The 7383-nt window shown below is 44.2% G+C and overlaps 1 protein-coding gene across 7 annotated transcripts in view; it reads right to left on the bottom strand.

Annotated features, from left to right (window-relative positions):
- Positions 1-6582, bottom strand: part of LOC118358791 (very-long-chain 3-oxoacyl-CoA reductase-A-like) — a 74173-nt gene extending 67591 nt beyond the window's left edge. For 4 of the 7 annotated variants that reach the window (XR_008080576.1, XR_008080580.1, XR_008080581.1 and 1 more), the window contains exons 1-2: positions 6450-6582; positions 3060-3082 (exon numbers count right to left, since the gene is read on the bottom strand). The gene's annotated coding sequence lies outside the window, so the exon portion shown is untranslated. Of the gene's footprint in view, positions 1-289; positions 475-2539; positions 2712-3059; positions 3083-3342; positions 3701-6449 lie in introns of those variants that run through there. The other 3 variants (XR_008080578.1, XR_008080582.1, XR_008080579.1) reach the window with 3 other exon arrangements.
- Positions 6583-7383: the final 801 nt, after the last annotated feature.

The raw sequence follows: 7383 nt of genomic DNA, 5'->3' as shown, positions 1-7383 counted from the left end.
AGTACCACATGTTAAAGATTCAGAATTATAGCAAGTGCTATCCAGAATGACAATGAAGGCTCCAACACAGAAGAAGAAGAAGAAGAAGAAGAAGAAGAAGAAGAAGAAGAAGAAGAAGAAGAAGAGTCGGAACAAAACACCAGAATGATAATAATAATAAGTCAATAATAACAATAGTCACCTAGCCCAATTCTTAAACTCTGCACACACTAATGGTTAAACAATCTTTAATGGACTTAATAAATGTAGATAAATCGGGAAAGTTACAGAATAGCAAAACTCTACTTACCCTTGAAGTTATTTTCTCACAGTCCCATGTCTCTATGTTTTTAGACCCCATCAATTAGTCTTTGTTTTTTAATCACAACAGCCCCTGTGTACTTGTTCCTCTTGGAACAGGGAAAGTTACTGTACCGAGTAGGAGGCTGGGTCACGCTCTATGTATGGATGTCCCCTCCCCAATGTGTGTCTCGTTTTATCCCAAACCAAGACCCCCCTTCCCTCCTTCTCCTCTTCCTTCCCACCGCCCCACTATCCCTGAAACTCTCTTCTCCTGTATCAAGTTGGTGCCACGATTAGTAAAGCATGTAGGGTACAGGAACGAGGTAGTATTCAGGGGGACATCAATGAAAATGTATCAAAAACGTTGCCCAGTCCCTGCTGGGTATTTTTAATGGGTGCTATTTTCATTTGCGACCGTCTGTCCAGTCAGTCACGATTCTCTCCCTCCGTCTGCACTGCACAGTGACGGCCTCTCCTGACGCAGCCAACGCGCACATTACTCAGTTTAGCTGTCACGACTCGAGAATCCGTGGTTTCCACTGAAATTACACGGCCCGAAATGTAATTATTGAAGGAAGGAGTTGTGTCTCTATATCTGGTGCTGACTTTGGATAAAGGATGAGTAAATGCGAAGGTTTTTTAAAAGGTGGAAGTAATATAACAGGTGAATGGTTACACACTCTATCACAACACGAGCCAGTCATTGACGATGTATTTTTCCATGATATGACACTGTAGATGTCGTGTACTGCAAACTATTCTCCCGCGGCGAAAATAATGCTATATAAAGCCTATCGGACAAAAGTCGTGCGAGGACTGTAGCTATGAGTGAGTGAGCATGATTATTGTGTGACGTGAACGAAACTGCAGGCAGATTCGAGCGTTGGTTGAACTCGATTCAATATTTTGACATGCGACACATTGCTTAGGCTACTTTAATCTATGGGCCCTACATCGTTGCTAAATTGGCTGTGATTGCTTCGACACTTTCATAATTGTATGGGTGATTCCTTGCCCATTTGGCAGCCCAATTGGCAGCCCAATATCTTGTTGCCAAACCATCAATATCGACCCCCCCCCGCTTTACCACATCTACAGTATAACACTAAGTTACTGTGGAGAGAAGTCTGACCAAAACAGGAATTTGGCGGTACGGTCTATGGCCCTCAAATCACGACCTCTAGAATCGCTCCCTAATTCAAATAAAAAACGAGGTTCGTCTTCACTTTGTCATAAAGTCATGCATATGGGATTGAAAAGCAGCATTGCAAACGGTAGACTATTTTTTTCAATGAAACGTGGATGGTGACGATCACATTGTTTAAGAATGAAGAAACAAATGTTTTGGGGATGCTTCAGAAGATGGGTATACGGTCATATCATACGGTATAGCCTATAGGTAGCTTGATACACTGAAGATGGCAATGCATGACGTGTGCAGAAGGGTAATCCAAGTCTACCCGCCTCTCGCCTCCCTGTTTTAGCCCTACACTTTATCTGTTTAAACTGTTCAAACGACGCTGGCGGGAAGAAGACTCCCCTATGTTACTCTATGATGTGTAGCAGTAGTTAGGCAACATGTAAGCTAATTACAACAACAACAAAAACTGTAACTGTAATCAGTTACGTTACCAGCAAAAACATATTGCAATCAGATTACAGATACTTTGAAAAACATGGATTATTTTTAAATTCAGAAAGGACGTTTGCGGAAAAATACATGACACCTTTCTGTTTTCTCAAAGACATTCAATTCAGCATTCAAAAAAGACGCAAGTTTGTTCCACCTGAGCTAGTCTGACCACAAGTCAGAGAACACACACCACATACGTTTGATGGATCCTTGTTGTTTTCTTCTAATGCCTGTTAAAGGGAAAGTAATAAAAGTAAAAGTAATCAGATTACGTTCCCGAGTTTGGGGAATCCCAAAGTTACATTACTGATTACAATGTTGGATAGGTGACTAGTAACTGTAACGGATTACACTTAGAAAGTAACCTACCCTACCCTGTATATAGCCTATGTTACGCTCTGCTGCTACAGTCTACCTGCTACTGGCGAACTCATACAAAGCTAACGACAATCGGGAGTTTCATGTAGGCTATTGATCCTGAGGGAAAGGACTCCGATCAGGCTCCGCGAAAGAGCAAACGTTTTCATTCATTGAAATACCATTGGTTTCGTTTCCGAACACGCGCGCCTAAGGTTTGGTGATGTACGGAACCCCCGTGGTGCCATTCGATGTTATTTTCAGCACCATTACTGTTGGACAGCTCTGGGTTTCCCCAAGTCGGTACAACGTTTCAGGCTGCAGCTCCCACTTTTCATCGTTGCTCGTCTCCTTTCTTCCTCTCCTCCGCCTTCTCCTCCTCCTCCTCCTCCATTCCTGTCTTTATGCATCCTCTTAAAAAAAGGGGGAAATTAGCGCAGATTAGGCTCATCAGAGAAGGATTTTCCCTCGCAAGCTTATGTTTTTTTGGCGGGAGGAAAGAGATGTGAAAAGAGACGCAACAGCGCCAACAACAGACAAAGGAGATTGAACTTGCTATTTTACCAGCGGGGTGATTCCCTTTCCTGCAGAGAAAGGCTGCATGGTTTCATTTGAATGTTGTCAAAACCGATAAAAATAAGACCAAGAATTATAGTCTTTTTCGGTTACTACGCTGTGAGCTAAATGGGATGGGAAGCACGACTCAACAGACAAGCAACAGAGCAAAAATGACAAACTGAGAAAGTACATTGAATGGAAAACATCGCACATTCAAAGTCTCACTTACCATATAGCAGGGGCCAGGGACCACTTGCAGAACCGAGGGAATGAGAAGGAAAAAACACATTTACAATGCATTCATAAACATGTTCTACTGACACATGGAATAACACATTGGGTATAAACAAATATTCAGTCCATGCTTCATAAATAGCCTTAATATGGCACGTCCAAGTTTTCTCAGGATCGGCTTCCTTTTTATACAAGTGAGACCCTCTGTCTATTTCTGGCGCGCGATCAAACCATGGTGCTATTTTTAGGTCGCAGTAAGTCGGGAAAAAAACACTCACAAAGGCATCGCTCAGGAACGTTACGTGGAGCGCATGTAATGAAGGCTACATACATTTTCATCTACCAACTCTGCACAAGAGCTGCCTCTCCGTATCGCTCTCATTCGTACTTGTCGTATATTATTGTTATTATGTATATTTGATTTCGCGTGCTCTCGCTCAGCTCTTCTGGCGCCTTCTCGCGCCTGTCTCCATGCAACTTTCGCTGAAGAATTCACTACACAGCAGTTGGTTGATTTGCAATTCAGAAAATAGGCCTATACATAAGAAATATATCAGGTCCCTTCACATAACATGGATAACCCCACGTTATCCCGGTGGTTTAGGCTTTTTATCGCAAAAAAAATAAGCTTGCTGACGAAAAAAGAAAAAAGCCCTATTTTTTTTGTGGAGGGGCTGCGTCAGTTACTAGGCATTGACGTCACGTTTAGATTCTCCCCACTTTACAGCCTATAGCGCCTGATTAAAGACGCCGCCTCGACATTTGCTGTCTGTCCATCTTTTAATTTGCTTTGGAAATAAAATGGTTGGGTAATATTAAGGGTGGAGAGGCTAGAAACGGCCATGTAGCCTATGCGTCTCATATAGCGCTATAGTACGAATTAACCATTTTCTCCATCTCCCCCGCCCCTGTGTCTCAAGCGCTTTTCTCGTCCACTGGATTGGTATGAACTGTAGTCTTGAGTCTTGGTTCCCATCCGTGTATTTGCTAGGCAAACATTCTATCTGAGCTGGTGACAATAACAATGCAATCTCTATACGCTCGCTGCCCGTACCCACGCGCTAGACTCGCTCACCAGCGGAATCGACTCACAGTGAGAGCAGAACTGTCAGAGGAAAGCACAAGCGCACCAACACGCCAGATACAACCCTAGCTCTAAATAGTCTCTCTCGTATCCTTAACCCCCTCCCCAACCTCCATCCCCCTACTCTCCTTTCCCGGGTTCACCCTGACCTCTTGCCAGCATGCACCAGCGTGAAAAGTCACGAGATACCGGTGTGTGTGTGTGTGTGTGTGTGTGTGTGTGTGTGTGTGTGTGTGTGTGTGTGTGTGTGTGTGTGTGTGTGTGTGTGTGTGTGTGTGTGTGTGTGTGTGTGTGTGTGTGTGTGTGTGTGTGTGTGTGTGTGTGTGTGTGTGTGTGTGTGTGTGTGTGTGTGCGCAAAAAGTCATCTCAGAGGGAATAAAAGGTTGCGTCCGTCGCAGTGGTTGATGCTATTTATAATGCGTATTGACTTGTATTATGATGAATAGTACACTGTATTTCCGCTGTCTGCTGCAGCTTCCACTCTGCAGCGGAGAGCAAGTTGGGGCAGCTGTGAGCTGGGGCTTTTAGAAAGCTATAGAAGTTTCATTCATAACTAGATATTGACAGAAACCGTAGGATCATAAACGTTGGGGCACCTCCTGTTTTGCTCCCTATAAACTGTTGAAAAGCCTTGGATACTACTTTTTTTTCTTCTTTTTTTTCTACATTTTAGTCATTTAGCTGACGCTCTTGTCCAGAGCTTACAGGACCAGTTCATGTAGTCAATTCTGGGATTCTAACCAACGACCTTTAGGTTACTGGTCCAACGCTTTTAACCGCTAGGCTACCTACTACAACACTACTCTAGCACCATTTGTATTGTCGCTTGAGGTTACCCCTTGCCTTCTTCCCTCATCTCTTCCATCCCTCATCTCCCTCTCTCCACCCACCCACCTACCCGCCCACACTCTCTCTCTCTCTCTCTCTCTCTCTCTCTCTCTCTCTCTACTCACTCTACTCTCTCTACTCTCTCTCCCTCTCTCCCCCCACCCACCTACCTGCCCACACCCTTCTCTCTCTCTCTATCTCTCTCTACTCTCTCTCTCTCTCTCTACTCTCTCTCTCTCTCTCTCTCTCTCTCTCTCTCTACTCTTTCTCTCCCTCTACTCTCTCTCTCTCTCTCTCTCTCTCTCTCTCTCTCTCTCTCTCTCTCTCTCTCTCTCTCTCTCTCTCTCTCTCTCATCCACCTCTGCTGCAGCTGCAATCTTTCAATCAGTGAACCAGCAACAAATATCAATGAGCGGGACTATCAGTGAAGAGCACCAAGATCGCCGCACGGTGTCGCCACATTCAGCCCGAGTTCCCTCCCTCCAATCCCCCCTGGAGCATCGTCTTCCACTGCTTTCAATGGAGCTTTCTCTCGGATTAATGAAAATATCAGCTGGAGCATTTGTTTTGCCGAGCTAGTGTCTCCCCGACTCGAACATAACTACATAAGGCGTGCCCTGAAAACGACCTACGTTTCCAATGGTAGGCTAAAAAGAACCTGGAGGGTAAAAGTAGATGCAGGCTAGCGCCTCCGTTTAGATACTGTACTCTTTGAATAATGTACAGTGCATCTAAAAATATTAGATCAATGCGCCAGCCCAGATGTAAAGCCAAACTGGTTGCCATAGCATAAACTATTTTATTCCTTTCCCTGTTTTTATGTTGAGAAGTATATTTTACTTCAAATGTTGAAAACGCCCTCCCAGATATTTCAATATCACGTTTTATATCCGCCATCTTCCTGAAGTTATCAGAACTCAATGGTGATGTAAAGTTCAGAAGGGGGCAAATAAAAAGCACTGCGTAAAAAGAACGTGGTGAAATTGGCAGCACAGTGGCGCTGTCCATGGTGCTGAAAAGTTACGAGGGGCGCAGTAGAATATTGCCCGACCGTGGTTAGATTAGCCGCAAGGTGACGCTGTCCATGGTGCTGAGACGTTAATAGACGCAAAATGTATGCTTACTTATCTCATGCGAGTCCATAAAAACGAGTAGACCTATAGCCTATAGTGACCAATTGCAACGTCGTTGTTTATTTTGTCGTCATAACAACACCCATACAGTGCCTTTAGGACACGCATACAGCCTAGCGAAATAATTGCTCTTGAAGACCTAATGTCACACGCTATGACAAGGGAAAAAGGGTCACCAAAACTACGAAACTACGAAGGTAGGCTAAACGTTCAAATAACTCAGTCGATGTCATTCGGATGACGTACATCAGCGGAATATACAAGAAGTTCTCGCTGACGCAAGTTCCACATGAACACATTATCAAAGTGTAACAGTGTAGCCTACAAATAAAGTGCTTACCTCTTAGCTCGTGAATCAATGTTACAGCTTTGTCTATTACGCGCCATGTGCGGAGCTGCCATGGACAGCTATAGGCTATGTGCCATCCATGCTCTCTCTCTCTCTCTCTCTCTCTCTCTCTCTCTCTCTCTCTCTCTCTCTCTCTCTCTCTCTCTTTCTCTCTATGTATATATATATATATACAGAGAGAGAGATATCTCCCCACCCCCCCTCCCTCCCTCTCTCTCTCTCTCTCTCTCTCTCTCTCTCTCTCTCTCTCTCTCTCTCTCTCTCTCTCTCTATATATATCTCTATATATATATATATATATATCCCTACCCCCTCCCCTCCCTCTCTCTCTCTCTCTCTCTCTCTCTCTCTCTCTCAGAGAGCTGTTACTAGGCATCCCAGCAGAGTACCGGGCTAAGCGACGGAACCCCAGCACGTGAATACGCCTACGCATTAGCGAAGCCCGCACTGTCTACAACTCCCTGTGTTTATTGTTGGATCTCTCCCAAATTGCAGGACTAACAGTAACTCTAACCAAATAATATGCACCGTTCATATAGCCACAGTGTTAGTTGTCATTGCCTAAATTATAACAATAACGATTGTACATATGCATGTGTTCAGATGCCTCGGACATTAGGGCAATGGGCTAAAATATCTGTCATGTTTCAGTCCTAAGGCTGCATAAAATAGCATGCTTCAAGATTATGCTGAACTAAAGTTTTATCATGTCTGCCTACCCTGATTGCCAGGGTTGAAAGAGACAACTTGTGGCACCTCTGGAGAAGTCATGATTCCCGCTGGGACAAAAGAAAGCACTTACCTGTCTAAGAAGTCTTGTCTGGCTGTGCTCGAGTAGCCTACAAAAGGGATTCGTCTTAAATTAGATGCTTTTTGAGACCAAGAAAGGGAAATAACTCTAGGAGCCAAAGTGGAACAGTATGCA

Source organism: Oncorhynchus keta, chromosome 26 (genome assembly GCF_023373465.1).
Source record: "Oncorhynchus keta strain PuntledgeMale-10-30-2019 chromosome 26, Oket_V2, whole genome shotgun sequence".
In the NCBI taxonomy this organism is placed as follows: Eukaryota; Metazoa; Chordata; class Actinopteri; order Salmoniformes; family Salmonidae; genus Oncorhynchus; species Oncorhynchus keta.
This window is presented reverse-complemented; position numbering and strand designations above follow the sequence as displayed.